At 40.2% G+C, this 25,286-nt stretch overlaps 1 protein-coding gene across 5 annotated transcripts in view; it reads right to left on the bottom strand.

Annotated features, from left to right (window-relative positions):
- UBAP1 (ubiquitin associated protein 1) overlaps positions 1 to 17,768 on the bottom strand; it is a 68,138-nt gene extending 50,370 nt beyond the window's left edge. Inside the window, exons 1-2 of one of the 5 annotated variants that reach the window (XM_055427312.2) lie at positions 17,567 to 17,768; positions 17,198 to 17,277 (exon numbers count right to left, since the gene is read on the bottom strand). The gene's annotated coding sequence lies outside the window, so the exon portion shown is untranslated. The other 4 variants (XM_055427314.2, XM_055427311.2, XM_055427313.2 and 1 more) reach the window with 4 other exon arrangements.
- Positions 17,769 to 25,286: the final 7,518 nt, after the last annotated feature.

The following is a 25,286-nucleotide window of genomic DNA, read 5'->3' as shown; positions in this document are numbered from 1 at the left end:
ATATCTACATTGTTAAAAAAAAAAAAAACACCTTCTACTCATACCTCACACCACATATGAAAAAATTAACTAAAAATGGATCACAGACTTTGTAAAATCTAAAACTATACAACGTCTAGAAGAGAACATAGAAAATCTTTCCAACCTGTGATTAGGTAACATCTTACATATAACACCACAGCACAAATCGTAAATGAAAAAATACACCATTAAAATTGAAAACTTCTCAAAAGACACTGCTAAGAGAATAACTCTCAGATGCAGGAAATATAATTTTAAATGTTTATAAGCACAGAAAACTCAGCAGTGGCCACAGGACTGGAAAAGGTCAGTTTTCATTTCAATCCCAAAGAAAGGCAATGCCAAAGAATGCTCAAACTACTGCACAACTGCACTCATCTCACACGCTAGTAAAGTCATGCTCAAAATTCTCCAAGCCAGGCTTCGGGAATATGTGAACCATGAATTTCCAGATGTTTAAGCTGGTTTTAGAAAAGGTAGAGGAACCAGAGATCAAATTGCCAACATCCGCTGGATCATCAAAAAAGCAAGAGAGTTCCAGAAAAACATTTATTTCTGCTTTATTGACTATGCCAAAGCCTTTGACTGTGTGGATCACAATAAACTGTGGGACATTCTTCAAGAGATGGGAATACCAGACCACCTGACCTGCCTCTTGAGAAATCTGTATGCAGGTCAGGAAGCAACAGTTAGAACTTGACATGGAACAACAGACTAGTTCCAAAAAGGAACCAGCTAAAAGAAAAGGAATACGTCAAGGCTGTATATTGTCACCCTGCTTATTTAACTTATATGCAGAGTACATCATGAGAAATGCTGGGCTGGAAGAAGCACAAGCTGGAATCAAGATTGCCGGGAAAAATATCAATAACCTCAGATATGCAGATGACACCACCCTTATGGCAGAAAGTGAAGAGGAACTAAAAAGCCTCTTGATGAAAGTGAAAGAGGAGAGTGAAAAAGTTGGCCTGAAGCTCAACATTCAGAAAACTAAGATCATGGTATCCGGTCCCATCACTTCATGGCAAATAGACGGAGAAACAGTGGAAACAGTGGCTGACTTTATTTTTGGGGCTCCAAAATCACTGCAGATGGTGATTGCAGCCACGAAATTAAAAGACGCTTACTCCTTGGAAGGGAAGTTATGACCAACCTAGATAGCATATTATAAAGCAGAGACATTACTTTGCCAACAAAGGTCCACCTTGTCAAGGCTATGGTTTTCCCAGTAGTCATGTGTGGATGTGAGAGTTGGACATCCAATGAAAACTGTGCGCAGAAGAATTGATGTTTTGGAACTGTGGTGTTGGAGAAGACTCTTGAGAGTCCCTTGGACTGCAAGGAGATCCAACCAGTCCATTGTAAAGGAGATCAGTCCTGAGTGTTCATTGGAAGGACTGATGTTGAAGTTGAAACTCCAATACTTTGGCCACCTGATGCGAAGAGCTGACTCATTTGAAAAGAGCCTGATGCTGAGAAAGATTGAAGGCAGGAGGAGAAGGGGACAACAGAGGATGAGATGGTAGGATGGCATCACCAACTCAATGGACATGAGTCTGGGTAAACTCCAGGAGTTGGTGATGGACAGGGAGGTCTGGTGTGCTGCATGCAGTCCATGGGGTCGCAAAGAGTCTAACACAACTGAGCGACTGAACTGAAGCACAGAAAACAAAGACTGACAACAGAATATACAGTGATTTTTAAAAAGGTAAGTTTTTGAGTAAGAAAGATTAGGGTTCAAATTCCAGCTCTGCCAATTACTAGCTACGTATCCCTTGAACAATTTAACATCTGTGAGCTTCAAGTAATCAACCTGTAAAATGGGGATAATAATACCAACAACCTCTTTGGGTAACTGTAAAGATTAAAGAAGATAATGCACATAAAGTATTTACAACAATCTTAATCCACGTTATGTTTTTAATAAATGTTAGCTAAACATTTAATATTAGCATTTAATGTTAAATTTAACATTTTTAATGTTAAATATCTTTAACAGTGGATATTTCCATTAATGGAATCTTTCACGTTTATATTTTTTCTTTTACGTATCTCTGTATTCTAAGTTTTCAAAGTAACTAGTTCATATGCCAACAATATGATTTTTAAATCCCTCAAATAAGTACAAACTAAAACAAATAAACCTAATTGTACATGAAGTTAGAAAAGTGACAACAAACAAAAAATAATTTCATATGACTTTGTGTGTGTTAGTCACTCAGTAGTGTCTGACTCTTTGTGGCCCCATGGACTATAGCCCATCAGGCTCCACTGTCCATGAAAATCTCCAGGCCAGAGTACTGGAGTGGGTTGCCATTCCCTTCTCCAGGGGATCTTCCTGACCCAGGGATTGAATCTGGGTCTCCCACACTGCAGGTGGATTCTTTACTGTCTGAGCCACCTTTAGAACTCAGTACCCTAACTGTGCATATTAGCAAAACATGTAGTAAGAACTTAAAGAACTGCAAAGATTTTAGGCTTTAGTTTTTCTTCTTAGCAGTAAAATCAGCATTACTACTTTAAAGCTATTTTTGTATGTGCAATACAGCAAATAAGTAATTATATTTATTGTAAGGGACCAAGATTTTTTATGTAAGAGGAAAAAAAAGATAGGCAAAACATTAAAGAAGTAACAACTATTCTTAAAATTTTAAAAATCAATACAAACATGTAATTAAAAAAAAAATTTTGTATAAGGATAGTACCAATGAGCATCTCTAGTACCCAAATTTGAGCTCTCAATCTCATTTCTGCACTTAATTCTTTTTTCCTCCAGTTTTACTCAGATATAATTGACATTGCTGTTATTCAATCACCCAGTTGTGCCCAATTCTTTAAGATCCCATGGACTACAGCACTGCCCAGGCCAACCTGTGCTTCACCATTTCCTTAAGTTTGACCAAGTTCATGTCCATTGCACTGGTGATGCCATCCAGCCATCTCATCCTCTGATGCCCTCTTCTGCTGCCCTCAATCTTTATCACTGACTGTTCCAATGAGTCAGCTATTTGCATCGGATGACCAAAGTACTGGAGCTTCAGCATCAGTCCTTCCAACGAGTATTCACGGTTGATTTCCCTTAAGATTGACTGGTTTGATCTCCGTGCCATCCAAGGGACTCTAAGGAGTCTTCTCCAGCACCACAGTTCCAAAGGCATCAATTCTTTGGTGCTCTACCTTCTTTACAGTCCAGTTCTCACAACCATACATGACCATTGGGAAGACCACAGCCTTGACTATACAGACCTTTGTCATCAAGAATCATGTCTCTGCTTTTCAACATATTGTCTAGGTTTGTCAAAGCTTTCCTGTCAAGAAGCAAATGTCTCCTGATTTCATGGCTGCAGTCACCATCCACAGTTATTTTAGAGCCCAAGAAGAGGAAATCTGTTACAACTTCAACCTTTCTCCCCTCTATTTGCCATGAAGTAATGGGGCCGGATGCCATTATCTTAGTTTTCTAAATATTCAGTTGACATACAGCACTGTATAAGTTTAAAGTATACTGCATAATAATTTGACTTACATGTATCATGAACTGATTATCACAAGCTTAGTGAATATCCATCATCTCATATAAATACAAATTAAAGAAATAGAAAAAATTCGTGTGTGTACATGATGAGAACCCAGTATTTACTTTCTAAACAACTTTTATATATAACATATAGCAGTGTTCATTATAGTGTACATTACATCCTACTACTTATTTATAACTGGAAGGTTGTACCTTCTGACTGCCTTCATCCAATTCCCACCCCACCTCCTCATTTCTGTAGTCATAAATCTAATCTCTTTTTTGAGTCTGTTTTTGAAGTATATTTTACCTACAACACTATGTTAGTTCCTGTTACACACACAGTGATTTGGTATTTCTATACATTTCAAAATGATCACTATGATAAATCTAGTTATGATATGTCACCATATAGCTACCAACTATACCAACTACCCCACACCGTACATTTCATTCTCATAACTCATTTACAACCACCATCTATCTGTTCTCTGCATCTTTGTTTTGTTATGTTTGATCATTCGTTCTGTGTTTTAGATTTCATATAAGTGAAATCATGCATTATTTATCACTGTCTGATTTATTTCACCTAGCATAATATCCTCCAGGTCCATGCACGTTATTACAAATGGCAAGGTTTCACTCTTTTTTATGACTGAGTAGTATTTCATTTTATATACATATTTATATATGTATGCTACATACCATTCATCTGTTGATGGACACCTGGGTTGCTTTCATATGTCAGCTATTGTAAATAATGCAGCAATTAACACAGGACTTCCCTGGTGGCTCAGATGGTAAAGTGTCTGCTTACAATGCAGGAGACCCGGGTTCGATCCCTGGGTCGGGAAGATCCTCTGGAGAAGGAAATGGCAACCCACTCCAGTACTCTTGCCTGAAAAATCCCATGGACGGAGGAGCATGGTAGGCTACAGTCCATGGGGTTGCAAACACTCAGACAGGACTGAGTGACTTCACTTTCTTTCAACACAGGGATGCATGTATCTTTTCTAATTAGTTTTTGCTTTCTTTGGATAAATATTCAGGACTGGAATTGCTGAATCATATGGTAGTTCAATTTTTAATTTTTGGAGGAATCTCTACACTGTTTTCCATAGTGGCTGCAATAATTTATATTCCTACCAACAGTGCATGAGGGCTCCCTCTTCTCCACATCCTCACCAACACGTGTTATTAGTTGACTTTTTGATAATAGCCATTCTGAGAGGTGTGAGGTAATATTTCACTGTGGTTTTGATTTGTCTTTCCCTGATGATTAGTAATGTCGAGCATCTTTTCATGTGTCTGATGTGCATCTGAATGTCTGCACTGAGAAATGGTTGCTTTCAGATATTGATAGAGAACTTATAAGATAAACCTGGGCCATTTGTTGTACATGAAAATAAGAAAATTTCCAAAGATTTACAGGTTATATCAAAAGGCTACCAAATTTTTAACAACTTGTGCATCAAAAATAGTGACTATAATTGTTTTAAACACACATCATAAAGTCACAAGTCTATGATGATATTCAAAGATCCATAGAAAACCATCAGAAAAAAAAAAACAAAACAGAAATAACCCACTACTATTAAAAGATGACTATTATACCAACTTTGAAATTGGTTATTAAAAGAAAAGAATTAGGCATTCATCATTCCTTTCCAGTAGGAACTACACTTCAGGGTAACCCTGCTGATCAGGGAAAGCTCTTCTTTATAGAAGAATGGCACCTATGAAAAAAACAGCGTGATGATACAAGTTCATAACTTCTAATTATATAATTGATTCAAGTAAGTATCATCAGTGGATGCTAAATTATTAGGTAAAGATTAACAGGGAGCTTTATAATAGAAGGATGGGGATGACACCATCTGAACATAACTAGAATCACAAAAAGTGGGACAACCATTCATTACGTACCTCCTGATGGGATGTAAAAAGAAGGACACAGCACCACTTCTATGATGGCTGCTACCCCCAACCAAAAAACAGAAACATGAATTAAATCAAGCGTCTAACCCTTTCTCTACAAGAATTAGAGAAGCAAGCAAAAAAGACAACACAAGAATGCACAGACAAACCCTAAATTTGGAATACCTTCAGGACAAATGGCCTGGTTTCTCCAATGAAAAGGTGATAATTACCATACCACAGAAAAGACTTAACAGACCTGAAAACCAAATAAGTGATAAGTATGGACCCGACCTGAGTTGTGAATGGAACAAACTATCTGTAAAGTGACACTTCTAAGACAATAAGAGAAATTTTCATATATGATGGTTATTACATTATATTAAGGAATTACTAATAATTGTTAGATATTAGCAAGATAATTATATTTTTTAATGAAAGCTGTTTTATCAGTTAGAAACACATAATAATGTATTTATAGAAAGTTTGAGATTTGCTTTAAAATATTTCAGGCACTTCCCAATCCCCAAAAAAGGGAGGAGAAAAGACTTGAAAAAGATCAGTCAAATGCTGATCTTTGTGCAAGCTGGGCAATGGGCACACAGGAGTTCATTACACTTTCTCCTTACTCTCTGATACACTTTTAAATTCCCATAATACTGAAAAAATAAAAAGGAAGCCTAGATATTTTTTAAGTGGTTTTATTGGACCTAGGACTGAACAAACCATTTTGTACAATAAAGAATTTGGTTAGCCTTTGTCTCTGGTTCTGGGAAGTGAAAGTGAAAGTCGCTCAGTAGTGTCCAACTCTCGACGACCCCATGGACTATACAGTCCATGGAATTCTCCAGGCCAGAACACTGGAGTGGGTAGCCTTTCCCTTCTCCAGGAGATCTTCCCAATCCAGGTATCAAACCCAGGTCTCCCACATTGCAGGCAGATTCTTTACCAGCTGAACCACAAGGGTAGCCCCTGGTTCTTGGAGGTATCCTCTAAATCCTTGGAATTTCCCAAGTGATACAAAAATCTGTGTTTTTCTTGGTGGGCCCCTAGACCATACTTGATAGTTTATGCTAACAAGATGACTTAGGACAGAGGATGACCATACCAGAAAGACAAATCATGTGATTAGAAGGTAAAGATTTTAAGCCATGTAATATGTTCAACCTTGAGGGAGGGAAAAAGGAGGGTTGGAGATCAAATTCAACCTTGTGGCCAATGAATCATGTCTATGTAATAAGTCAATAAAATGAAATCTGGACACAAACTCTGCTGAGCTTACCTGGTTAACAATTTCAGTGGATCTGGTGACACAATGATGTGTCAGGAGGGTGACACATCCTGATTCCACCAGGAGAGTCATTTTCATGTTTCGGACCTTCCCAGGTTTCACCCTATGGCATCTTCTGACTAGTTCTGATTTGTATACATTTTGCTATAACAAATCTGTAATCATAAATACAGCACTTTTCTGAGTTCTGTAAGGCACTATAGCAAATTATCTAACCTGAGGGCTGCGTGGAACCTCTAAATTTGTAGCCAGTTGTTTCAAGATGTTCTGGGAACCTTTGAGCTTGTGGCTGATATCTGTGGCCAGTCTTCTGAATGACTATGCCTTTAACCTGTGCGCATGTGTGCACGCGAGCGTGCTTAGTCCCTCATTCATGTCTGACTCTGCAACCCTCTGGACTGCAGCCTGCCAGGCTCCTCTGTCCATGGGACTTTTCAGGCAAGAATTCTAGAGCAGGTTGCCATTACCTCCACCAAGGGATCTTCCAGACCCAGGGATCAAACTCACATCTCCTGCACTGGCAGGCGGATTCTTTACCACTGTGCAACCAGGGAAGCCCATTAACCTAATTCTAGGTAGTGTCAGAACTGCACTGTGAACTTATAAAAGACATTTAGGGGACAAGTGAGGAAATGTGAGTAAGTACTGACATAATATGATAATACGAAATTATTGTTGGTGGTTCCCTGGAGGTCCAGTGGTTGGGAGTCAGTGCTTTCACTGCCATGGCACAGGTTCAGTCCCCGGTCAGTGAACTAAGATTCCACAAGCTATGTGGCATGGCCAAAGGAAAAAAAAAGAAAGAAACACTGTTTACCATAGATGGTTGGCCATGGTTAACAGTAGTATATTTATGAAGGAAAATGTCCTCAATTTTTTTTTAAAAAGTTATGTAACATTCTAGTGTAAAATGACTATAATTTAACTCTGAAATATTTCAGAAAATAAATCAGACAGCAAAAATGTTGTTAAATCTTGTTAAAAGGATACCCACAAGAAACTGTACACAATTAACTAAAACGAGTCAAAATAGCACAGTAAGAAAACACAGGAATATGCAAATAGAATTCTAAAGTGAAGAGGTATGTTACCTGGCTTTCATTTCTCCCCGCAATGGAAAAACTAGTTATGTAATTACTTGTGTGTGTGTGTTAGTCATTCAGTCATGTCTGACTTTCTGCAACCTCATGGACTGTAGCCTGCCAGGCTCCTCTGTTCTTGGGATTCTCCAGGCAAAAACTGGAGTGGGGAATCATTTCCTTCTCCAGGGAATCTTCCCGACCCTTTGTTCCCCGCTTAAAACTGGTTCCCAATCAACTTCTGTTGATTTAAAAAAATATCCCTGCCTGGTCACAACAAAAGACAATTAATTTCTCAGACTTATATGTCTTATTCATTCAACATCTGTTTAAGGTGTACCTACTATTACTGCCTGATACTTCTCTAAGTACTTTGCCCACAAAGGTTCATATAGTCAAAGCTATGGTTCTTCCAGTAGTTACATACAGACATGAGCGGTGGAACAACCGATGCTGAAGCTCCAATACCTGGCCACCTGATACAAAGAGCCGGCTCACTGGAAAAGTCCCTGATGCTGGGAAAGATTGAGGGCAGGAGAAGAGGGTGTCAGAGGATGAGATGGCTGGATGGCATCACCAATGCAATGGATGTGAACTTGGTCAAACTTAAGGAAGGACAGGGAGGCCTGGTGTGCTGCAGTCCATGACGTCACAAATAGTCAGATATGACTTAGCGACTGAACACATACACACAAACACACACACTTCTCTAAGTGGCAGCTATAACAGGACAAAACACCTCACTGAAATTAATTCTAATGGGGGACATTCTCTGGTGGTCCAGGTTGGGAACCGCCTGCCAATGCAGGGGACACGGGTTCAATCCCTGGTCTGGGAAAATTCCACATGCCATGAGGCAACTAAGCCCATGTGCCACAACTACTGAAGCCTGTGCTCTACAACAGGAGAAGTCACTGCAACAAAAAGCCCTTGCACCACAATTAAGGAGCAGCCCCCACTAGCCACAACCAGAGAAAAGTCTACGCGCAACAACGAAGACCCAGCACAGCCAAAAATTAAACAAATAGACTATGAAAACAAAAATGCAAAAAGACCAACATTAAGCATAAAAAAATAAAACTGACTGAGAATCGCTGGATAAAATGTAGTATATTACCTTTAGGAAATAAGGATATTAGCTGACAGTGAAAAAGTATCATGCTTGTAATGAAGCACATGTTAAAAACTTTACATAATTTTCAAAACTATATGTTGAAGTCTTACTTAGTTTTGAAAATACCATCACATACATCATCTTATCCAAACCTTACATTCTATGAAATATAAGCAAGTATTCCTACTCTGTTTCACAAACTAAAAAGTTCAAGTCTGAAAGAGATGGTTAGTTTTTAAAAAAGAAACCTGAACTACAACTTTAGATCTTTGAACTCACTCTAGAGTTCTGATCATTGCAATAAAATCTCTCCAGGCAAAAGACACTAATTAAGAAGCCTATAATAAATTAAATATTTAAAAAATCTCATAAAAAGTCCCAAATCAATCTCAAATTATAGTAAATTCAAAAGTTTACTATTCAAAGTATGATCCTTGGGCTATCAACATAACCTGAGAATTTCTTTAAAAACTCACAATCATAAACCTACCCAGAACTACTGAATCAGAATCGACATTTTACCACAATCTCCAGGTGATCTACATTTAACAAGGATTGAGAACAGCTTAAAAGAACTTTTCACAATGATAAAAATGTTTTATATATCCACTGTCTATATGGCTATCATATTGGACAGATCAAGAACATTTCAAACTAGAATTCTGCCTAAATATAATTTCTTACCCACTAAATAAAATAAGCCTGTTACCGTAACATGTACTCTTTCACTGAATTCTGTCAGCAATACATACAGACCAAAACCATTTTTTTTTAAACATAACTCAAAATATATCTTCCTAGACACATTTGGAGTAAGACCTATGTTATTATAGAGTAAGTCATACATTATTACTGCCTGCATTATATAATTACATTTATAAAAGACTCATTTAATAATCTTCCAATAATTTTAATATGGACTTTCAAAGAAGAAATGTTCTGTTATCTTTAAATTTTGCTTATATAAAACACCGAGATCTCTGAATAAGCCAGGTAAGTGAAATATTATTATAAAAACTGCCTACTACAAGGATGAAGTTAGATTCCCTATTAAATTATAAGAACCAGGTGGAATTTCCTGTTTTAGAAAATGGATGGGACATTTGAACGAATGAGTAACAATAAACAATCAATAAACAATTCACGACCTTCAGTGATTTTAAAGTATTTCAGAACAAAATTTGTGGTAGGTTGGTTGGTTAGTTTCCTATTGTTATTATCACTTGGAAATAGAATAACCTTTGATGGAAGAAAATTTTTTGAGATTTCACTAGCTACCCCTAAAACCCACTCCACATGAAAGTGAAGTGAAAGTGAAAGTCGCTCAGTCATGTCCCATTTTTTGCCACCCATGGACTATATAGTCCATGGAATTCTCCAGGCCAGAATACTGGAGTGTTTAGTCTTTCCCTTCTCCAGTGGATCTTCCCAAACCAGGAATCGAACAAGGGTTTCCTACATGGCAGGCGGATTCTTTACCAACTGAGCTATCAGGGAAGCTCTAAAATCCACTCCACATAATAATTTGCAATCCAACATTGGACTTTGAATTCCGCCTACAGAAAGGAATCATTTATCATACATGGCATGGAATAAGGTATAATCTACCAGAAGGAGGAAAAAAGGAAGCTACTGCCCATATCCTTCCCCAATGAACTTTAAAAGAAAATGGTAACACTCCCAACTATAGGAAGATATTAGGATTAGGAAGATCTCATTCTTACCAATGAAGGAAGAATTGAGAAAGGGGATATGAACTCTGCCTGGGACTTAGACCATGATGATGAGATGCAGCACAAACAAGTAAAGCCAGTCTGACCCTGAGTTTCCAAAGGGTTAATAAAGGTTAATTTATTAATAAATTAATAAAAGTTATTATTTAACAAAGGTTATTTATTAATAAATTAATGTGAAAAAAGCTGATCACCGAAGAATTGATGCTTTTGAACTGTGGTGCTGGAGAAGACTCTTGAGAGTCCCTTGGACTGCAAGGAGATCCAACCAGTCCATTCTAAAGGAGATCAATCCTGGGAGTTCATTGCAAGGACTGATGCTAAAGCTGAAACTGCAATACTTTGGCCACCTCATGCGACAAGTTGACTCACTGGAAAAGAGTCTGATGCTTGGAGGGATTGGGGGTGGGAAGAGAGAGGGATGAGAGAGAATGAGATGGTTGGATGGCATCACCGACTCGTTGGACATGAGTTTGAGTGAACTCCGGGAGTTGGTGATGGACAAGGAGGCCTGGCGTGCTGTGATTCATGGGGTCGCGGAGAGTCGGACACGACTGAGCGACTGAACTGAACTGAATAAAGGTTAGGGATAGGCCATCCAGCAACAACAGTAAGAAACTGAGAATTAAAGGTAGCCAAAGATAGAATTTAGCATCAAGATCTTTAAGTCTGTTTTTCTTATCTATTTATCCATCAAACCTAAAGGTAACTAAAAATTTTCTATTATACTTTTCTATAAACTATGAGGGACATTCTAAAACATGGTATTTATGCAAGGACTCTCAAAAATCTAGGGAAATACCTTTCACAAATATCAAAGGTGTACTGTATATCACCATACAGTATTTGCAGTATAATTAAAGCCTGGTGGATGTTTTATATTTCAATGTGATCTTTGCCAGGATAACAATATCCAACTCCCTAGAACAGTTCCTTCTCATGAAAAGAAAAAATTAAGAGGTTTTAATACACAAAAGAGAAATTCAAATCCCTCAAGATTTTAATAAAAATAACCTAAGGGCTAAGAGTTTAATGTGGATAGGAGACACAGCCTAAAGAACTGGGCAGAGAGTTTAAAAAACAAAATAGAAAAACTATATCCTCCATCACATATGTTCTAGCTGATTTGCAATTTTCATTTTTGCAACTTTTTTTTGGTCGTGTTGCACGGTTTGCAGGATCTTAGTTTCCTGACAGGGATTGAATCTGAACCCTCAGCAGTAAAAGCACAGAGTCCTAACCACTGGACCACCAGGGAATTTCCCATCATAAATCATAACTTTAAATAGTTTCTCCAATACTAAGAAGAGGAATTTCATTCTTTTTAAAAGTATCTAATGAAATTTAAATACCGTAACATATACTAATCCCACTTCCCCAAAAAATACCCCCACATATAAACAACTCATTAACAGTGAAATGTACACATTTTTGTTTAACCATGTCATTATATTCCACCTAATTATATAATACTATATTACTTTAAAATAAAGACAAAAAAACTCTTCCAAAATGTTTCCAAATCAGCCCTTTGACAATTCACAATTATTCTTGATAAAACTCAACACTAGACAGACATCAAAAAATCTTTCCGAACATATTTTAGTAGAAATCCTAACTGCTCAGAATAAGTGCCTCATTATGAATTGTCCACACAAGAAAACTCTCTCACTGTCAAACCACATGGTTAACATTTAGTAAAACATATGTGTTCACTAAGTTGCTTCAGTCGTGTCCAACTCTTTGCGACCCTACGGACTATAGCCGGCCAGGCTCCTCTGTCCAAAGGATTCTCCAGGCAAGACTACTGGGGTGGGCTGCTAGGCTCTCCTCCAAGGGATCTTCCCAACCCAGGAACTAAACCCAACTCTGTTACATCTTTTGCATTAGCAGGCAGGTTCTTTACCACAAGCGCCACCTAGGAATTCAATAAAATGTATATATCATTCACAAACCTGTTAAGTTTCCCAGCTTGGGGAAATATATATAACCTGTGTGTACAATTCAGGTTGCTTTTAAAAATCTTTTAAAACCCTCTGGCCTGGGACTTCCCTTGCAGTCCAGCAGTTAGGATACCGAGCTTCTACTGGAGGGGGCATGGGTTCAATCCCTGATCAGGGAACTAATATCCTCCATGCCACACAGCCAAATAAATAACTATTTTTAAAATAAAAAATAATTTTTAAAAAACCCTCTGGTTCTTAAAACTCCAAATACAATACGAGCACAACTCCTGAGAAGCTGGCCTTTCTCATTAAGCAAATATTGGTACTAAATGTCAGATTAGATGCCACATGACACATAAACTTTAGTACTTATTAAAATAACATGTCTAGCAGAAGAGGCAGAGAAGGTAATGGCAAGCCACTCCAGTACTCTTGCCTAGAAAACCCCATGGATGGAGGAGCCAGGTAGGCTGCAGTCTGTGGGGTCGCTAAGGGTCAGACAGGACTTCACTTTCACTTTCACACATTGGAAAAGGAAATGGCAACCCACTTCTGTGTTCTTGCCTGGAGAATCCCAGGGAAGGGGGAGCCTGGTGGGCTTCTGTCTATGGGGTCACACAGAGTCGGACACGACTGAAGTGACTTAGTAGCAGCAGCAGCAGCAGAAGAGGATTTCCTAAATGTGATACAAAAAGCATAAAAGTCTGAAAAGTTCATTCAGTTCATTAAAATCATTAACTTTTCTCATCAAAAGACTATGAAGAAATGGTAAGACAAGTTAAAAACTGGGAGAGAATATTTGCAAACCATAAATTAACAAATAATTATACTAATGCATATATATGAGTTTGAGTGAACTCCGGGAGTTGGTGATGGACAGGGAGGCCTGGTGTGCTGTGATTCATGGGGTCGCGGAGAGCCGGACATGACTGAGCGACTGAACTGAACGCATATATATGGAATTTAGAAAGATGCAAATGATAACCCTGTATACGAGACAGCAAAAGAGACACAGATGTATAGAACAGTCTTTGGGACTCTGTGGGAGAGGGTGAAGGTGGGATGATTTGGGAGAATGGCATTGAAATATGTATGTTGTCATATGTGAAACGAATCACCAGTTCAGGGTCGATGCATGTTACAGGATGCTCGGGGCTGGTGTGTGGGGATGACCCAGAGGGAGGATAAAGGGAGGAGGGAGGTGGGAGGGGGGTTCAGGAGGGGGAACTCATGTACACCCGGGGCGGATTCATGTCAATGTATGGCAAAACCAACCAATATAATATTGTAAAATAATTTGCCTCCAATAAAAAATAAATTAAAAATTAAAAAAAAAAAAACAAATAATTAGTATACAAAATACATAAAGAACTCTCAAAAATCAATCAGAAAATAAAGAAGACTCAAAAATAGGCAGAGAACTTGAACATACATATCACAAAGATACAAATGGCTAATGAACATACAAAAAAGATGCTCAACTTCAGGAAATGCTAATAAAACACAGTAGATACTCTTTCAAACCCAAAAGATTAGAAAAAATTTAAAAGTCTGACAATATCAAGTGCAGGATAGGAAGTGAAGCAACCAAAACACACACTGCTGGCTCTTGACTCAGTAAACCACAAGATTCACAAATACCATAAACCAACTCAATGACTCAAACAATGGAAGTGTTTCGTAAGCATTAAGCAACTGAAAATGACCAACCCAAAATTCTGAGAACACAAGTGGATTACTGCCAAATACAAATTTTGGCCCTTGATGAACCAGGTCTAACCTGACTCAGCAATTACAATTATAAAAACTTTTAGTCTTTTATCCAGTTTATACAGTTCATTTTGTTAAGTACAAAATATTCAGATATTTATTTCCTCCTAGAACTGATGACATCCTAAGTGACTAACACTGTAATGAACTATTTACCATTGAAATTTACACTATTTCAATGAGAACAAGTAGTTTAAAATGGCATTACTTTTACAACTCATGCTTATAGTTTAAATTTACTTCATAGGAATTGGAGTGGCTCTGTGACCATATAAGAGGGGCAAAATGATGTAACAGATAAGAGTCAGTGAAGTTCATTGAAGTTGCTCAGTCGTGTTGCTCTTTGCGATCCCATGAACTGTAGCCTACTAGGCTCCTCCATCCATGGAATTTTCCAGGCAAGAGTACTGGAGTGGATTGCCATTTCCTTCTCCAGGGGATCTTCCCAACCCGGGGATTGAACCCAGGTCTCCCACATTGCAGGCAGACGCTTTTACAGTCTGAGCTAACAGACAGAGTAAGGGCACTGAAATTGGACGAATTTAGAGCAGTAACCTTGGTTTAAGTTACTCAACTTTTCTGATCCTCAGTTTCCTCAACACCTAAAAAGCAAGCCTATCTTTGCCTACCCAAACAAATCATATGAATAAAAGTGAGATGATGTAAAGTGTTTAACGATGCCTAGCTCATTAATATAGACCCAGTGTTAGTTAGCACCTATCCCTTTGTAAATCTAGCTCTCATTTAAAATTTTTAAAATCTGAAATGTTAACTCTCAATTCATAGGAAAATAATATTCTTACATTCAAATTATTTTAAAATACTACAAAACATTGTGTGTTATGAAAAGCAACACCCTGATTACATCTTTCTCTAACTGAAAGGCTCTTTTCCTGTAAGAAATTAGATTCTGGAAGAGGACAGATTTTCAGTCATCTTCATGACACAGAAATAAGGATTCTCATGCTATGTGGGAAACTAAATCCAATTGATTTCCAAGCTTCAATTCAAGGTTTTCTTGATTCTAAGAAGCTTATTTAATACTTAATGGTGGAGGTTGTTGTTTAGTCACTAAGCTGTGTCCGATCCTTTTGCAACCTCCTGGACTGTAGTTCTTTAGGCTCCTCTGTCCACGGGATTTGCCAGGCAAGAATACTGGAGTGGGTTACCATTTTCTTCTCCAGGGGATCGACCCCACCCAGGGATCAAAACCGAGCCTCCACCACTGGCAGGCAGATTCTTGACCAATGGGCCACCAGGGAAGCCCTAATACTTACAGCCCTAATACTGCATGCTAACTTTTGCATTTCTTAAGAAAGGCTATCTGAAAAAAATTACCCATAATGATGACCAGAAAGTAGCTTGTTTTTGGTTAGTCTGTGGAAAAAATGGTTATGCTTAAAATAATCTACATATGAAAAAAACCTCAAAACATTCAACAATATAATTAAATAACAGGAAAAATGTATAATACTGACAACTACACTCTACAGTAATGAAGATACATTTATAATGCTGAAAAAGTTCAGAGAATTTTTAATTAAACTTCACTGAATTAAACTTCAGGAATCCTCATTTTAAATACCTTACCACAGTCGAAATATCAAAGAAAAGTCGCACAAGATAAAGTGATATTTGCCAACCTAAGAAATGGGAACTAACAACTACTGATGAGAATTCATCACTGATGTAATACAATCTTATCAGGATACTGTCTTCTTCAAAAGAAAAAGAAAAGCTTTCAGATATACAAAAAATATGTCATGATGAAAAAAAAAAGTATGTCATGATGAAATATTGAGTCAAATACCACACAAAAGAAAAATTCAGGAAGTTCTTATATTTACATAATTTTCTTCCTTAGTCATTTCCAAAAAACATTTTTTCTTCTAATGAAGCTGTACAGTGATAGATTCTCACTAGAGAAACATTAATTTTCCCATTTCCATAATTATAATGACTTATTAATGCAACACAAAGTAGGCAGTAATAAACACTGAATAAATAAGTCACAGAATGAATAGGATGGATTAGAAACAACACTTTATAAAAACCTACTATAAAAACACACCAAAAAAATCCTACTTTATAAAGTAGGTTAATGTAGACAAAGGAATTCTTTTAGACCTCGGACATTTCACATTCTTTGCTACAAAATAATAGAGAAAGTTTCAGTTTAACTTTCAGTTTGGGACACTTACAAGAAAGAACTGGCTATCACTAAAGACCAAGTGCCCTGTTTCTCTTATCATCAAATCTGGCAAAAATTCTAAAGAGAAATATCCATCACACCTACCCAAATTCTAAAACACTAATAATTAGAAATGAGGAAAGAAGCCCTATTAAGTGGAGTTAGAACAAAAGCTACTTAACAGATAACTAAACTATCATATCTGTTTTTGCAACATTCCATGGAGTCTAAAAACTCTCAAAATTTTATCTCACTTTAATATAAAGTGTATTTTTATGGCCAGTCACACTTTAAACAAGAACATGTGGAGACAACACAAAGGTCAGAGATCACTATTAGAGATCAAATAAATGAACTATAACTTCATGTTTCACGAGAAAGATTAGGAACTGTTTCTGAAGTCCAGGTGTACTGGACAGAGAAGTCTCTACCCAAGAAACAAACAAAAGCAGCAAGACTAACAACATACCTGGAGAAGACAAGGCAATGTCGAATATATCCCCAAAGATCACTCGCCCCGAGTCTGGTCTCCTCCCTTTCCCCCTAATCTCATCGCCTCAGAGAAAACTAAATCTGTATCTCAGGTCCGCAGCTCACCCTCAACTCCCCATCACTTACCTTTACTAAAACCTAGGTCCCTCTCCCCGACATCCTCTATTTCCCACCGATCTCTCGTTCCAGACAGCTACGTACTGCACCTATTTTCCAGCAGAACATTAGTCCCCTTAATCCGAACTCACTTATTTTCCGCATCCCATCTGCCCTCCGCCCCTTCAATGCTGGTCCCCTCACCCCGTCCCTTCTCCCAGAATCCTTCCCAAGTCACCCATCTCTGGCCCCTTGGCCCTCACACCCACTGAGCTGCAGCTCCTTCATTCCTCTCAGTCTCCAGCTTCCTCCCTGTCCCTCCCCCATCCGTCTCCCGGTACCGGCTCCCTCTCCCAACTCCGCCCCTCTTCTCCCTCCCCCAGCGAGAGGCCCCCTCACCTGAATGCTGCAGCCGCCGTGCCAGAAGCCGAAAGGTGCTGCCGCCGACCGGCCTCCCTGGCTCGGTCCCTGCTGAGCTCCTGACGGCCCCTAGGGAGAGTGAACACTACCTCCTCCAACTCTGCCCGCCCCGGGCCAGACCGTCACCGTAGTCACCGCCAGTACCACAGCCGCCATGTTGAAGTCCCACTTCCCTCCTCCTTCCCCTCACCGCCCCTCCCCTTTGGGCGTCTGACGTCGTGGCGCCGCGCCCCACCCCTCGAGCCAATGGGAGGAGTCATGGTGACGTAGCTTATTTCCCCATAGGAGCCAACATCTGCTGGTATCTGGAGGGTTGCAATTGGAACGAGTGAATCCGGCTGACTGGAGGGTTGGAGGAAAGCTGCGGGGGTCACCGAGAGGGTGATGCGGAGGGGTTGGAAGAGCCTCCCATGAGGAAGCCCGCGATCCCTGAATCTCAAAAAGAAGCACAAAGGCTTTCCAAGGGGACCTACTTAGAAATCAGAATGTCTGGCTTCAGGTCCTGAGTCGTGGACTTGGTACAAAGTTCTACCCTTTCTGGCTCACTTTCCCAATTTATAAATTGTAAGGGATCAGGATTCTACAAGATCAGGATCCTGTTTTCAGAACAGACCTCCACTCATGTCCTCCTCCTGCCTTTTGTCTATAGAAAAATTTAGTCAAGGAATAAATTTAATCAGACAAGTGGAAAAAATACAGAAAGAAAGGAAAACAGTTAAGCATTACAAAGTAACACTTTAGCCATTAAACGAAGTTGAGGACCTTTAGATCTTCCTCAAGAACTATAGAAAATATTCTGAGCTATATGTCATTTAAGCTGTCTTGCAGATACTGAAGCCCCTACCCCCGCCCCTCGCCCCACACCACCACCACCACCACCGAGTGGGAGAAGTTAATTATAGGCAAGCGAGAAGGAAATGGCGACCCACTCCAGTATTCTTGCCTGGAGAATCCCATGGATAGAGGAGCCTGGCAGGCCATGGTCCATGGGGTCGCAGAGAGTCAGACACAACTGAAGCATCTAAGCACACACGCAAGCACATAGACCCCAAACAAGTTGGAACCAAAAGGTTTTGCTTACCTCATCACCGTCCAATCATAAGAATGCCCACAGACTGACCACGCCCTGCTTCTTGAATGCTATAAAACTCCTTACTACCCCCACCAGGGTGGGACACACAATCTTGAGGGCATAAGCCCACTGTGCCCCTTTTGCCTGGCAAAGCAATAAAGCTGTTATTTTCTACTTCACCCAGAACTCTGTTTCTGCGTTTCTGTTAGGCACTAGTGGGAACAGAGGCCAAATTTCAGCAACAAAATGAATGGGTTGAAAGGTGACCTCTAATAAATCTCCCTCCAATTCTGACATTCAATGGTTTTAAACCAGGTAAAGTGAAAGTGAGGTCGCTCAGTCTTGTCCGACTCTGCGACCCCATGGACACCAGCTTCCTCTGTCCATGGGATTTTCTAGGCAAGAGTACTGGAGTGGGTTGCCATTTCCTTCAGTCCCAAACCTTTACTTCCTCTGTTTCCTGGAATCAGATGCCTGGATGTTCACAACTGAATGAGATAAATCTATGTTCCAAAAAGTTCCTAGCTGGTGGGAGAAACAGAAGCATAAACAGTAACTCTAGAAAAAGAGTGATGTGGCTTCAGTTGCTCTGGAAAAAAATGAGTTTTAGCTAAAGGATTAGAAAAGACTTACATCTCTACACTTTCTTGATTCTACAGGTGAAGAATGTATACATTCTGGTATCTAATTCTCTAGCCCTATTTTCTCTCTAGAACTCCAGAGCAGGTAATTGTATTTTGAAGAGTGCAGCAGTTTTAATGAGAGAAGGTGGGTATTCCAGAAGGGGGGCAGTCAAAATGAACACAGAATAGGAAATCATCAATTCTGGACAACTTACCTACTTAATTCAAACACAGCCACAGAAGGTTTGTGGAGAGAGCAGTGATCTGGGCAAATCTCCTCAGCAGGAGAATTAAAATGGTAGCAGTGAATAAAATGGATTGGAGACTACCAAGTAGACTTCTTTGTGTGCCTGCATGCTCAGTCGTGTCCAGCTCTTTTGCAATCCCATGGACTTTAGCCTCCAGTCTCCTCTGTCCATAGCATTTTCCAGGCAAAAATACTGGAGTGGGTTGCCATTTCCTCCTCTAGGGGATCTTCTCAACCCACGGATCAAACCCGTGTCTCCTGTGTCTCCTGCATTAGCAGATGGATTCTTTACCCCTGAGCCACCTAGGAAGCCCAAATATTTATTTATTCATTTTGGTTGCTTCAGGTTTTAGTTACAGAATACAGGATCTTTCTGTATGGCATGCAGACTCAGCAGTTGCCCAATCTTAGTTGCCATTTGCCTTGGGGGAATCTTCATTCCCTGACCAGGGATTGAACCCTTGTCCCCTGTGTTGGAAGGTGGATTCTTAACCACTAGACCACCAAGGAAGTCTGGTAGACTTCTACATTGAGTGAAATACTTATACCTGCACTAAAACAGAGACAGTGGGAATGAAGACTAGATCAACTGCAACAAGACTTAGGAAATAGACTCTCAAGATTTAGAGACCTTCTATATGGGAGGAACAATCATGAAGAGGAAAGAGCCAAGTTTTGAGGGTGTCTTATTAACAGAAGTAAGACCTAACTTTTACTGAAGTACCAAGGAAAATAACAATGAGTATAGCTGGCCAAACTGAGATTAAGATGATGGCAGATTTTCTGGACAGACGCTCAGAAGGAAATGCGAGCTTGGAAATCAGGAAGGAGGTAAGGAGCACATAGATATAGAATAGTGGTACTTCTTAAACAAATGAATTTTTCATTCATTTATCCAGCAAGTATTTACTGAATGCCTGCAGTATGCCAGGCATTGTTCTGTGCACTGGTGATACAGCATTATATAAAAAGACCTCCTGCTGCCCCCCACCAAAAAAAAACCCTTCTCTCACAAATCTTACATTTTAGAGGAAAATAATAATAATGGTTACAGGTGTTACAAAGAATAAAGCAGAGAAAGGGGATAGAAAATATCCAGGATTGAAATGTATAAAGGATGGCTAGGGAAAGATGGCATCTGAGAAAAGACCTGAAGGAAGTGAGGAAATAAGTTAGGCAGATACCTAGGAGGACAAAATGCCAGGCCAAGGGAACAAGTACAAAGGCCCTGAGATGAAAGCTTACCTTCTATGTTCTGGGAACAATAAGCAACCCAGTGTGGCTGGCATGGAGTGAGCAATGAAGAGAATAATGGGAGCTGAAAGCAGAGAGGTAACAGGGGGCTAAAACACATAGGGATTTGTAGATCATTTTATGGACTTTGGCTTTTTAAGTAAGCTGAAAGGCATTGGAGAGTTTTGAGCAGAGAAGGAAAATGATCAAAATTTTTATCAGGATAGTCTAGTGACAACACTGAGTATAAACGAAAGAAGGACAAGCACAGAAGAAGAAAGACCACTTAGAGGTTATTGCAGTAGCCCAGGCAGGAAATGACAGTGCTGTAGACTGAGAGGCAATAGCAGTGAAAGGGATAAGAAATCGTTCTGGGTACATTTTGAAGGTAAAGTTGTAAGAATTTGCTCACAGATCAGATGCGCAGTGTGAGAAAATCAGAAGACTCAAGGATGACTTTAAAGTTTTTGACCTGAGTCAAATTTTTGCACTTATGGCTAGAAGAATGGAAAATGATATTAATTAAAATTTCTGGGACTGGGACCCTTTGGAACACTGACAAATAGGGCATGGGGAGATAAAGTAGAGAGATGCAAAGGTAGTAGCAAGTAGAAAAGGAATGAGAAGACCATGGTGCCATGGAGGATTAGGAAGGAAAACCCTCTGGAGGACTGGGCATGTGCCTCTCCTCTCAGAGTAGGACTCCTTGAGACCAGAGACAAACCTCCTCCATCAGACAGGGGCTTTCTGAGATTCCTCATCAGCTTTGGTCTCCTGATCTAGTAATTTTTCTTCTCTATCTTCTTGCTTTAAGTGGGAACCAAGTAGCTAACTGGGGCTTCCCAGGTGGTGCTAGTGGTAAAGAACCTGCTTGTCAATGCAGGAGACATAAGAACTGTGGGTTCAATCCCTGGGTTGGGAAGATCCTCTGAAGGAGGGCATGACAACGTATTCCAACATTCTTGCCTGGAGAATCCCGTGGACAGAGGAGCCTGGAGGGTTACTGTCCATAGCGTCAAAAGGAGTAGGACACGACTGAAGCGCCTTAGCACACACACAAGTTGGTGACCACCTACTCCTGAGCCAGCCTGCCACGTCCCCCCAGCCTCCATGGAGGCAACTCATCCTTAAGAAATGGAAAGATGGGATTTCTGCGGTGGCGCAATGGTAAAGAATCCGCCTGACGATGCAGGAAACACGGGTTTGATTCCTGGTCCGGGAAGATCCCACATGCCTTGAAACAACTAAGTTCATGTGCTACAACTATTGAGTCTGTGCTCTAGAGCCCTGCAAGCTGCAGCTACTGAAGCCTGCTCACCCTACAGCTTGTGCTCCACAACCAGAGAAGTCAGCCCAATGAAAAGCCCTCCCACTGCAACGAAGAGTAGTCCCCACTTGCCTCAACTAGAGAAAAGCCTGACAGCAACAAAGATCCAGCACAGTCAAAAATAAATAAATAAAAAATATTTACAAGAAAAAAGGAATCCACCTGCCAATGCAGGGGCACAGGTTTGATCCCTAGTCCAGGAAGAGCCCACATGCTGTAAGGCAGCTTAAGCCCTTGCGCCACAACTACTGAAGCCCACACACCTAGAGCCTATGCTCTGCAGAGAGAAGCCACTGCGATGAGAAGCCTGCACATCACAACTGGAGAGTAGCCCCCACTCGCCCAAACTAGAGAAGACCTTCACACACCAAAGAAGACCCAGCACAGCCAAAATCAACAAATAATAAATCTTTTTTTAAAAAGAAATGGAAAGGCACAGAGAACTGCATTCAGTTTACCATGATAAACCATAGTGAAAAAGGATATTACCAAAAAAAGAATGTATATATATATATGTATATATATGCTGCTAAATCACTTCAGTCGTGTCCGACTCTGTGTGACCCCATAGACGGCAGCCCACCAGGCTCCCCCGTCCCTGGGACTCTCCAGGCAAGAACACTGGAGTGGGTTGCCATTTCCTTCTCCAATGTGTGAAAGTGAAAAGGGAAAGTGAAGTCGCTCAGTCATGCCTGACTCGTAGCGACCCCATGGACTGCAGCCTACCAGGCTCCTCCGTCCATGGGATTTTCCAGGCAAGAGGACTGGAGTGGCTTGCCGTTGCCTTCTCCGATGTATATATATAAATATATATAAATAACTGAATCACTTTCCCATACAGAAGAAATTAACAGAACATTGTAAATCAACTAAACTTTAATTTTTTAATTTAAAATAATATCTTAAAAAAAGAAATGGAAAGAAAGTGGGGAAGTTTTCTAGAAAAAAAAATAGTTCTTAATCTTCCTAGGAGTGACTCATATTTGTCAGTTTCCAGGTGTGGATTCCAGTGGTAACTCACCTGGTGTCAGAAGACGGTGAACAGGATGCCAGTCCTCTACTTTTCCTGTCCTGTGTCTTTCACTTCCACTGCCAGCATACCTGTTGGCTTAGAAGGAGCACTCCAGGCAAGCAGCACCAAGTTTCCACTCCTCCTGCTTTTCCTCTTCTTTCTCTCTCCCTTCATATGCTAGGATTTGGGGCATTTAAGAGAAGAGACAGGAAAGACATACAAGCAGCTCTACACTCTTTCATTCATTTAGCCATCCAACATTGACAAAGTCCTGCTATGTACCAGGAGCCGTGAGTCTATAAAGATGCTCTAAAGACGGTTAAGTAAGGAAATTAGAGAGGTGTACAGATAATGATGTACACTGAGTGCCGAAGAATTGATGCTTTTGAACTGTGGAGTTGGAGAAGACTCTTGACAGTCTCTTGGACTGCCTGGAGATCAAACCAGGCAATCCTAAAGGAAATCAGTCCTGAATGTTCATTGGAAGGACTGATGCTGAAGCTGAAGCTCCAATACTTTGGCCACCTGATGTGAAGAGCCGACTCATTAGAAAAGACTCTCATGCTGGGAAAGATTGAAGGCAGGAGGAGAAGTATACACAATTTATATAATGACAATACAAATTGGTGAAAATTTTTTTGTAGAGCAGTTTGGCAGTGACTATCACAATACATTGTGGAATTAAAAAAGCAAATTGCAAAAAATAAAAATAAATAAAAAAGCAAATTGCAGAATAATATATATTGTATTCATTTTCGTAAAATAAAACTACATACAGATAGATATTAAATGCCTAGATTAGAAACTGAAAGGAGGGAATTCCCTGGTTAAGGGTCCTTCTTCCAATGCAAGGGACGTAAGTTTGATTCCTGGTCAAGGAACTACGATCTCACATGCTTCGGGGCAACTAAGACCATGCACCACAACAAAAAACATGCCACAGTGAAGACCCCACATGCCACAACACCTGACTCAACACAGCCAGAAACAAGTAAGTAAATATAAAAACAGAAAGTATACGCACAGAGCTATCAACAGTGGCTCTGGAGGAGGCAGGACTTAGCTGAAGGAAGATGGGCAGCAGGACATGGAACCAAGCAAGGAAGGGAAGTACAAATCATGTATTGCAGAGGATGGCAGGCCCTGCTTGGAAATACTCCCACAGTTACAAGAGAGAGGAAGAATCACCGGGACTTCTCCCTTCCCCCTTTTCTGCCAGTGCCTCACTGGCAGTGAATGAATCTAGCGAGTGTCCAGTCAGCAAAGGAGCTTGGAAATGCAGTTTTCAGGAGAAAACAGAATTGGCTTGAGAATGACAACGTCATGACCAATTTCAAAAAGTTATTGTGTAGTTCACAAAATCAGTGAGAGAGATGGATATGAAAAACAGGAGAAAACAACAGAACGCAAGGGAAGCGTCTGTCTGTGAAAGAATAAAAGTAAATAATAGGGCTTTTCTGGGGCTTCCCAGGTGTCTCAGTGGTAAAGAACCTTCCTGCCAGTGCAAGAGTGTGGGTTTGATCCCTGGGTGGGTAGACCCTGGAAAAGGAAATGGCAACCCACTCCAATATTTTCACCTGGGAAATTCTAGGGACAGAGGCGCCTGGCAGACTACAGTCCATGGGGTCGCAAAGAGTTGGACATGACTCAGCAACTAAACAGCAACAACAAGGTTGTTGGTCCAGTGGTTAAGACTCTACCTGTCAATGTAGGAGATGTGGCTTCAGTCCCTGGGCCAGTAAGATTCCACATGCGGTGGGGCAACTGAACCTGTGTGCCACAACTGAGTCCAACCTCTAGAGCCTGTGCTCTGTGACAAGAGAAGCCACCTTAATGAGAAGCTCGAATACCAACTAGAGAGCAGCTCCCGCTCATCTCGACTAGAGAAAGTCCAAGCGCAGCTACAAAGACCCAGCATAGCCAAAGGAAAAGAAAGACCAGGTTGGTGGCCCAGTGGTGGGGACTTGGTGCTTACATTGCCAGGGATGTTCAATCCCTGGTTGGGAAACTAAGCCATGTGGCAAAAAAAAAGAAAATAATTTTTGGAAGAAGACAAACATGTAAACAGACAACTACAGTAGTTAATTGCAGCAAGCTCAAGGGCAAGGCCGGCCACTGAACTAAACTGTGCTTTGTGTAAGACAGAAAAATCACCCTCTCTGAGTGGATGCAGTGCCAGGGTTTA

The sequence above is a fragment of the Moschus berezovskii genome, chromosome 7, assembly GCF_049115385.1.
Source record: "Moschus berezovskii isolate FMDL1 chromosome 7, NW_MosBer_1.0, whole genome shotgun sequence".
Taxonomy (NCBI): domain Eukaryota; kingdom Metazoa; phylum Chordata; class Mammalia; order Artiodactyla; family Moschidae; genus Moschus; species Moschus berezovskii.
Note: the sequence above shows the minus strand (reverse complement) of the source record. Positions and strands in the feature narration are given on the sequence as shown.